A 10,556-nucleotide genomic window follows, 5' to 3' on the forward strand; every position below is an offset into this window, starting at 1 on the left:
TTTTTTTTTGAGACGGAGTCTCGCTCTGTCTCCCAGGCTGGAGTGCTCACTGCAAGCTCCGCCTCCCGGGTTTACCCCATTCTCCTGCCTCAGCCTCCCGAGTAGCTGGGACTACAGGCGCCTGCCACCTCGCCCGGCTAGTTTTTTGTATTTTTTAGTAGAGACGAGGTTTCACCGTGTTAGCCAGGATGGTCTCGCTCTCCTGACCTCGTGATCCGCCAGCCTCGGCCTCCCAAAGTGCTGGGATTACAGGCTTGAGCCACCGCGCCCGGCACAAACCAGCCAATTCTAAACCTGCTTACCCTGCCTTTCCCATTCCTTCCCATAAAAATCACAAAACAGGTTCTAACCCATGTGTTCCTCTTGCGCGCTCTGCCTCCTGACTGTCCCTGGTGGTGTTACTCCAGGCGTCCCTGCATGGTTGTGGCATGCTCCGTCCTCTCAGAAACTGAGTAACGAACTATGTTTTCGGAGGCGATCATCTTCGAATTTTTTAGCCTCAACTTTCCTGAATAATGACAAAACTTACATTTCAAAACAATTGGCACAGTGAGTAGGGTTGTTTGCCCTAGAGATTTGCCAAACATGGAATGGAACGGACTGTTATGCCGCTGGGTCGGCTCTTGGTTTACAAACTCGTTTCAGCAGCAGGCAGAAGCCTCCTGGGAAGGTGCTGCCACCTGCTGGCACACACTTGAACTTGGTGTAACTGCTTCCTCAGGTGTTGCTATAGATTTCCATTCTAAATTAAGAGTTCAAACCTGAGTCTTCGCTGAGTTCTGCTCTCAGCTGTTACTTGCCTAGATTCCAGGAAGATGGACTGCTGGGGCTCCCATTTTCTGACTGACTAGCTAACTTGATAAAAGTCTCCTCTGAAGGGAGCAATCAATGTGTTGCTCCCCTCCAAGTGCCAAGCCGCGGACTTGATCAGTGGGCAGGGCAAAACTGGTAAGTGGTGGGGCAAACTGAGTTGCTGCTTTTCTGTGCATTTTAGCATGCCCTGTTGAGTAGAGGCTGAGTGCTCTAGCTTTCCAGACAAGATCTTAACGACATCCACCTTTTCCCACGAGTGCAGGTACAACATGACACTGATGTCATTCTCCTCCAAGGAGACTTTTTGGACACACTTATTAAGGACATCATAAAATTTTAGTAATTTTGGAATTATATCGGCAACATACTCCTCATTTACAAATTTTACATAATCTTGTAATAATCTCTTGCCAGATGCCATGGTGCTGGAAAGAGGTCACCCCTTTCCAAAACCTCTTGGCTGCCTAGGGAGCCCCGTGTGAGTAACTGAGTAAAAGCACTGGGAATTCATTAATCTGCAATGCAGTGACATGCTAAAAAGTAAGTATACAGAAGGATTTATAAATGTCTGGCAAACAATAAATATCTCAATTAAAATCATATGGCTGTGGATTAATATCAGTACTTGGCAGCATATACTTGAGTGAAAAGATATTTTTGAAAATGAATAAAATCTTATTATAAAAGATTAGCATTGACAGATGAACATTTACAATCAATTCGAATGATAGGGAATACTAATTTTGAACTCCAAATAAGTGAAATATTACCCCCCAAAAGAATTTTATTCTTCTTAGTAGCAGACTTTTATTACAAAACTTACACTCAGAATTTATTATATTTTGAATTTCATTAATAAAAAATTTGTGGAAATTAATTATATGTGTACCTATAAAATATTGCCAAATTTGGTAACTTACTTCAATTTTGCCTCTTTGCCTCCTGCCCTTTTACAGGAAAAGCTTGTCAGCTCCTTTTATATGATTAGTAAATGTGGGAAGTTGTCCAATTTATTTGACAAAGGAGCATAAATGAAAATAATGCCAATCCTCTTTAAAACATGGAAAAAATTATATGTTAGTAAATAAAATTTAGAAGACTATTTAAAAAGTTAGAAATTATCCTAAGGATAATTAAACATTAAGCACAATGCCTTCTATTAAAATAATGTCTAAAGCCACTAACCATTCTTGTCTAACATAACAAACCAAACAAATACACAGGGGAGAAAAAAATCAGAAGTGTAAAAATTGGAAAGGGGGAGAATGACTCATGAATTGCAGGTAATAATTATATGTTTGAAAGTTCTCAAAGTCTGAAAGTCCATTGGAATGCCAAAAAAAATCAGGACAGAGGTTGAATACAAAGTGAAGAATCAGAACTTTTCTGATTTTTCTTGTTTTGCCAAGAGCAGTGAAATAAAAAATAATAATAACCAAAGACAAGAACCATATGATTATCTCAATAGATGCAGAAAAGGCTTTTGACAAAATTCAACAGCGCTTCATGCTAAAAACGCTCAATAAATTCGGTATTGATGGAACGTACCTCAAAATAATAAGAGCTATTTATGACAAACCCACAGCCAATATCATACTGAATGGGCAAAAACTGGAAAAATTCCCTTTGAAAACTGGCACAAGACAGGGATGCCCTCTCTCACCACTCCTATTCAACATAGTGTTGGAAGTTCTGGCTAGGGCAATCAGGCAAGAGAAAGAAATCAAGGGTATTCAGTTAGGAAAAGAAGAAGTCAAATTGTCCCTGTTTGCAGATGACATGATTGTGTATTTAGAAAACCCCATCGTCTCAGCCCAAAATCTTCTTAAGCTGATAAGCAACTTCAGCAAAGTCTCAGGATACAAAATTAATGTGCAAAAATCACAAGCATTCTTATACACCAGTAACAGACAAACAGAGAGCCAAATCATGAATGAACTTCCATTCACAATTGCTTCAGAGAGAATAAAATACCTAGGAATCCAACTTACAAGGGATGTAAAGGACCTCTTCAAGGAGAACTACAAACCACTGCTCAGTGAAATAAAAGAGGACACTAACAAATGGAAGAACATACCATGCTCATGGATAGGAAGAGTCAATATCGTGAAAATGGCCATACTGCCCAAAGTTATTTATAGATTCAATGCCATCCCCATCAAGATACCAATGAGTTTCTTCACAGAATTGGAAAAAACAGCTTTAAAGTTCATATGGAACCAAAAAAGAGCCCGCATTGCCAAGACAACCCTAAGTCAAAAGAACAAAGCTGGAGGCATCATGCTACCTGACTTCAAACTATACTACAAGGCTACAGTAACCAAAACAGCATGGTACTGGTACCAAAACAGAGATATAGACCAATGGAATAGAACAGAGTCCTCAGAAATAATACCACACATCTACAGCCATCTGATCTTTGATAAACCTGAGAGAAACAAGAAATGGGGAAAGGACTCCCTATTTAATAAATGGTGCTGGGAAAATTGGCTAGCCATAAGTAGAAAGCTGAAACTGGATCCTTTCCTTACTCCTTATACGAAAATTAATTCAAGATGGATTAGAGACTTAAATGTTAGACCTAATACCATAAAAACCCTAGAAGAAAACCTAGGTGGTACCATTCAGGACATAGGCATGGGCAAGGACTTCATGTCTAAAACACCAAAAGCAACGGCAGCAAAAGCCAAAATTGACAAATGGGATCTCATTAAACTAAAGAGCTTCTGCACAGCAAAAGAAACTACCATCAGAGTGAACAGGCAACCTACAGAATGGGAGAACATTTTTGCAATCTGCTCATCTGACAAAGGGCTAATATCCAGAATCTACAAAGAACTCAAACAAATTTACAAGAAAAAAACAAACACCCCATCAAAAAGTGGGCAAAGGATATGAACAGACATTTCTCATTCATAGAGAAGAAGACATTCATACAGCCAACAGACACATGAAAAAATGCTCATCATCACTGGCCATCAGAGAAATGCAAATCAAAACCACAATGAGATACCATCTCACACCAGTTAGAATGGCAATCATTCAAAAGTCAGGAAACAACAGGTGCTGGAGAGGATGTGGAGAAATAGGAACACTTTTACACTGTTGGTGGGATTGTAAACTAGTTCAACCATTATGGAAAACAGTATGGCGATTCCTCAGGGATCTAGATCTAGATGTACCATATGACCCAGCCATCCCACTACTGGGTATATACCCAAAGGATTATAAATCATGCTGCTATAAAGACACATGCACACGTATGTTTATTGCGGCACTATTCACAATAGCAAAGTCTTGGAATCAACCCAAATGTCCATCAGTGACAGACTGGATTAAGAAAATGTGGCACATATACACCATGGAATATTATGTAGCCATAAAAAAGGATGAGTTTGTGTCCTTTGTAGGGACATGGATGCAGCTGGAAACCATCATTCTTAGCAAACTATCACAAGAACAGAAAACCAAACACCGCATGTTCTCACTCATAGGTGGGAACTGAACAATGACATCACTTGGACTCGGGAAGGGGAACATCACACATCGGGGCCTATCATGGCGGGGAGGGGGGAGGGATTGCATTGGGAGTTATACCTGATATAAATGACGAATTGATGGGTGCTGACGAGTTGATGGGTGCAGCACACCAACATGGCACAAGTATACATATGTAACAAACCTGCACGTTATGCACATGTACCCTAGAACTTAAAGTATAATAATAAAAATAATAATAATAAAAGTAAAAATATTTGGAATTTTTAAAACTATCTAAAAATGAACTTTATGTGAAAGATGAAATAGGACTTAAAACAAATTTAAATAAATTGAAAGTTGTAACATTTTAATATTTTGCTGGGAATATATAATATGATAAAAATGACTCTTCTCCATAAGCGAATCTAGTACTTTGCTCAATGCTCTAAAATATCTTCATAGTAGATCTGGAAACCAGTTCAAGATCTAAAACTATGAAGAAAACACCTAAGTTAAGAAAAAGTCACATTCAAGGCTGGGCGCGGTGACTCATGCCTGTAATCCCCCGCACTTTGGGAGACCAAGGCAGGCGGATCATGAGGTCAGGAGTTCCAGACCAGCCTGGCCAAATTGGTGAAACCCTGTCTCTACTAAAAATACAAAAATTAGCCAGGTGTAGTGGCAGGAGTCTGTAATCGCAGCTACTCAGGAGGCTAAGGCAGGAGAATTGCTTGAACCTGGGAGGCGGAGGTTGCAGTGAACCGAGATCACGCCACAGCACTCCAGCCTGGGTGACAGAGCAAGACTCTGTCTTGAAAGCAAAACCAAAAAAGCAGACTTCCAACCTCCAGAACCCAGTGAGCCAAGATTGCACCACTGCACTCCAGCCTGGGCAACACAGTGAGACTCTGTCTCCGAAAAAAAGAAAAGAAAATTGGGCATTTGAGAAAGTGGCCCTCCCTCCTACTCTTTGAAGATTGGTGTGAAAGACAACTAATTTGTGGTCCTCCACACCTTGGGATCAGCCCTGAGTGGAGGCTCATGGCCTTCTCAGATATTTTCCAGATGTGCCCTGTCTAGCCATGTGTTGTGTACATTTTAAAAATTTTCCCTCATATCTAAGTCTGCTTTTAAATGTCTTAATTTTCCAAAGAGTCTCATCCAGCTTCTAAAGGGCTTGGATATTCTATTATATTCCTCTGCCCATATTCTCTTGCCCTCAGGCATTTCTGGTTCTATAGTCCCCTGCAGTTTTCACCACCATGACACCACTACTGCCTTCTGCTGCTCCCACCAGCCTGAGATCCAAACTATGTCACTGTTCCTTATCTTAGTGTCAATTCAGGCAAGATAGAAACCACTAATCTCATTTATGAGGTCTCCACTCTCATGACCTTATCTAATTCTACTTATTTCTCAAATGCCCCACCTTCTAATATTGTCATATTGGAGACTAGAATTTCAACATATGAATATGGGGGAAACAAAAACATTCCGTCTACAATACATGGCTCATTCAAAGGAACATAATACATCTCCAAAAACCATCCCTAAGGAAGCATATGCCTTAGATTTGCTAAAAAAAAAAAAAAAAAAATCTTTAAAAAAATTGTTTTAAATATGCTCAAAATGCTAATGAAAGACATGGACAAAGAACTAAAAGAAATCAGAAAAACAATATATGAATGAAATGACAATATCAGCAAAAAGATAGAAATTGTTATAAAGAATCAAATAGAAATGGCAGAGCTGAAAAATACATTAACTGAATTGAAAAATTCACTGGAGGGAGTCAACTGCTGATTCAAGAGGACAAAGAGAAAAATCAACAATCAGGGATATAGGTAATTTGAAGTTATTCAGTCTGAAGAGTAAAAAGAAAGAAAATTGATCAGTGCCTAAGGGACTTATGGGACACTGGCAAGCTGAGTATTTGAAGTATAATAGCCAGAAACTCCCCAAATTTGAGGAAAGACATGAATCTACAAATCTGAGAATCAAAATGTCAAAATAAAGACAATCCTGAAAGCACGAGGGAAGTAATTCATCACATAAAAGGGATCCACAATAAGACTATCATCAGCTATCTCAGCAGAAACCTTGCAGGCCAGAAGACAGTGAGACGTTATATTTAAAATGCTGAAGGCTGGGCTCAAGCTCATGCCTGTAATCCCAGCACTTTGGGAGGCCAAGGCAGGCAGATCATGGGGTCAGGAGATTGAGATCATCCTGGCTAACACGGTGAAACCCTGTCTCTACTAAAAATACAAAAAATTCACCAGGCGTGGTGACAGGTGCCTGTAGTCCCAGCTGCTCAGGAGGCTGAGGCAGGAGAATGGCGTGAACCCAGGAAGCAGAGTTTGCAGTGAGCCGAGATTCTGCCACTGCACTCCAGCCTGGGCAACAGAGCAAGATTCCATCTCAAAAACAAAACAAAACAAAAAAAAAACCACTGAAATTTCAAATAAACTTTCAACCAAGAATTCTATATCTGGAAAAACTGTTCTTTACAATAGGGATAAATTAAGTAATTCTCAGAGAGATGAAAGCTGATAGAATTCATTAGCACTAGACTTAACCTGTAAAAAATTCTGTAGTCTTTTGAGTTGAAATGAAAGTTCTCTAGACAGTAACTTGAAGGATAGTTTTTCTGGACATAGAGATCCATTCATGTTCTGCATAATAACATTTTGGTAAACAATGGACCATATATACATATACAACAGTGGTCCCACAAGGTTATAATTGCACTGAAACAGAAATGAATAGCTGAAGAAGAGGCAAAAGAAAAAAGTACCAAAGAAGAAAAGAACTCCCCACAAAATCCACAGTTAAAGGTTTAGTAGAAGCTATTGCAGGCCCCAAAAAGCTAAATAAAAATTTTGAAATATTGGATCCCAAAACTGAAAGATTTTGATTAATAGGGAGGAATGTTCATGATGCACCACCTGCTTACAAGCAAATCTATGGCAAAACAAACAAGCAAGCAAACCATCATGGACATATTTCTGAAAAGAGTGACACCTCCTCAACAATGTCAGGTAGATCCTTCGGGAGGTACTTCAGAAGAAGGTGTGGTTACCATAAGAGGTGGTGACTCCATGCATGTTATTGCCCATGAAGAACTTTCAGTGGAATAAGATGTGGAAGTGAAAGAAAGTGATATTGATGATCATGACCCTGTGTAGGCCTAGGCCAAGGTGAGTGTTTGTACCTTAGTTTCTAACAAAAGTGTTTAAAAACAGAAAAAATCTTAGAGAATAAGGATATAAGAGAAATATTTTTGTACAGCTGTATAATGAGTTCATGTTGAATCTAAATGTTATTACAAAAAGGTCAGAAAGTTAAAAAAATGAAGTTTAGGCCGGGCGTGGTGGCTCAAGTCTGTAATCCCAGCACTTTGGGAGGCCGAGACGGGCGGATCACGAGGTCAGGAGTTCGAGACCATCCTGGCTAACACGGTGAAACCCCGTCTCTACTAAAAAATACAAAAAGCTAGCCGGGCAAGGTGGCTGGCGCCTGTAGTCCCAGCTACTCGGGAGGCTGAGGCAGGAGAATGGGGTAAACCCAGGAGGCGGAGCTTGCAGTGAGCTGAGATCCGGCCACTGCACTTCAGCCCGGGCAACAGAGCGAGACTCCGTCTAAAAAAAAAAAAAAAAAAAAAAAAATGAAGTTTATTAAGTAAAAAAAGCACCATGAGCTAAAGTTAATTTATTATTAAAGAAGGAAAAATTTTTAAATAAATTTAGTGTTGCCTATGTGTGCAGTGTTTATAAAAAGTACAGTAGTATACAGTAATGTCTTAGGCCTTCACATTCATTCACCATCACTGGTGAGTCACTCAGTCATTGTAAGTGCCCTATACAAGTGTACCATTTTTTATCTTTTGCATTGTATTTTTTACTGTACCTATTCTATGTTCAGATACACAAATACTTATCACTGTGTTATAACTGCCTACAGCATTCAGTACAGTAACATGCAGTACACGTTTGTAACCTAGAAGCAATAGACTATACCATATAGCCTAGGTGTGTAGTAGGATATCCATCTGGATTTGTGAAAGTAAACTCTATGACCTTCTCCTGGCAATGAAATCACCCAATAATACATTTCTCAGAACCCTTCCCAACCATTAAGCAATGCATGACAGTACTGGTTGTTTGATTATAATGTGTCTTAGTGTGGGTCTCTCTTTGGGTTTGTGTATTTAGAGTCTGTTGAGTTTCTTCGATTTGTAGAACAACATATTTTCTCAAGTTTAGGAAGTTTTAAGACATTATTTCTCAATGTACTCTCTTTGCTTTTCTTCTTTTGGGATTACAATAATGCATATATTGGTCTGCTTGATGATTTTTCACAAGTTTCTAAGCCTCAGTTCACTTTTCTTAATTCCTTTTTCTTTTGCTCCTCAGACTCATTGGTTTAAAATGACCTATCTTCAAGTTTGTTGATCTTCTGCCTGTTTTAATTTTCTTTTGATCCTCCCCAGTGAAGTTTTCAATTTAGACATTTTTTTCAGCTCCAATTTTTGTTTGGATATTTTAATATTTTCTCTCTTCTTTTTAATATTGTTGTTTTGTTTATATATACTTTTCTCAATTTCTTTTAGTTTTTTTCTTGTGTTTTCCTTTTCCTCTTCGAGCATGTTTAATATAGATGTTTTAAAGTCTTTCTATTAAGACCAATGTCTGTGTTTCTTCAGGGAGAGTTTCTAGAGACTTATTTTCTTCCCTTGAATGGGCCATGTTTTCATGGTTTTTTATATGCCCTGTTATTTTTTTAAAAATGGACTTTTAAGAAAACAGCCACTTTGGTCTTTATAGACTGACAGGAAAGATATTTATTAATTAGCAGGGAATGTTTTGATCCTTAGTATAAACCTGGGTTGAAGACTTAAGGTTTCCTCAAATCTCTTCTGTGTGTGTGTCTTCCTTGGGTTTGTATATGTGCTTTTTTTCTATTCTTTTATATACACAGCTGCTTTTAATGTTTTCATTTCCCAAAAAGTCTCCCTCAGCTTTTTCCTGGGCATTTAAATGTTCTATTATATTCTTTCACCCACAATCTCTTTCCCTAGATGTCCATAGGTCTAAGGTCACCTTGCCGCTATCATGAAAAGTGACTGCCACTATCTTCTTTGGCTGTTTTCAGCTTTAGTTCCTAGACATGCTGCCTTCCAGCATAAAAATACGAACAGAGTAAGGCCTGCTGTGCTCTCTCCAGGTGAGGAAAGGAAATGAAAACTGGGCTGCTTCTCCCAATGTCATCATGTTGAGGAGAGAATAGCAAGAGCAAATGAAACCACAGATATTTCTGCCATTTGAATGTAGTTTTTTTCTTGAGTGAGTGTTCACTTGGTTGCTATGTGTCTTTGTTTTCCAGAACTCTAGCCAGTCTCTAGTTGCTGTTGATGTTTTAATGATTTCATAGGTGAATGAGAGTGTAGAGCTTCCTAGTCTGCTATCTGGCTAATGTCAGTTCCTAGACCATTTACATGCATTTCAAAAAATATGCTTTCATTTTTAGAGCAGTTTTAGGTTCACAGCAAAAATTAAATAGCATGTACAGAGAATTTTCATTTACCCTCTGTCCCTAGACAAGCACAGCCCCCCCACTTCCAACACCCCAGAGTTGTACATTTGTTACAATCAGTAAACCTATGTTGACACATCATTATCACCCGAAGTCCATGGTTTCTACTACAGTTCACTCTTGGTGAACTGTACATTCTGTGTCATTGTAGAATGCCACTGTACATTCTATGGATCTCGACTAATGTGTATCCACTATTATAGTATCATCCAATGCAGTTTTCCTTTCCCAAAACTCCCCTTTGCTTCACCTATTCATCCCTCTCTTCTTGACTCTTAACTGTCTCAATAGTTTTGACATTTCATACATCATACAGTATGTAGTCTTTTCAGATTGGCTTCTTTGAATTAATAATATGCATTTAAGTTTCCTCCATGTCTTCTCATGGCTTGATTGTTCATTTGTTTTTAGTACTGAATAATAAATATTTCAATGTCTGAAGCCACCACAGTTCATTTATTCCTTCACCTATGGAAGGATGTCATGTTTCCAAGTTTTGGCAATCATGAATAAAGCTGTTATAAACATTCCTGGGTAGGTTTTTGTGTGGATGCAAATTTTTAACTTTTTGGGGTTAATACCAAAGAACACAATCATTGGAGTCATAGGATAAAATTATGTTTTGTTTTGTAAGACACTACCAAATTTTCTTCCAAAGCATTCATACC

The sequence above is a fragment of the Piliocolobus tephrosceles genome, chromosome 13, assembly GCF_002776525.5.
Source record: "Piliocolobus tephrosceles isolate RC106 chromosome 13, ASM277652v3, whole genome shotgun sequence".
Lineage (NCBI taxonomy): Eukaryota > Metazoa > Chordata > Mammalia > Primates > Cercopithecidae > Piliocolobus > Piliocolobus tephrosceles.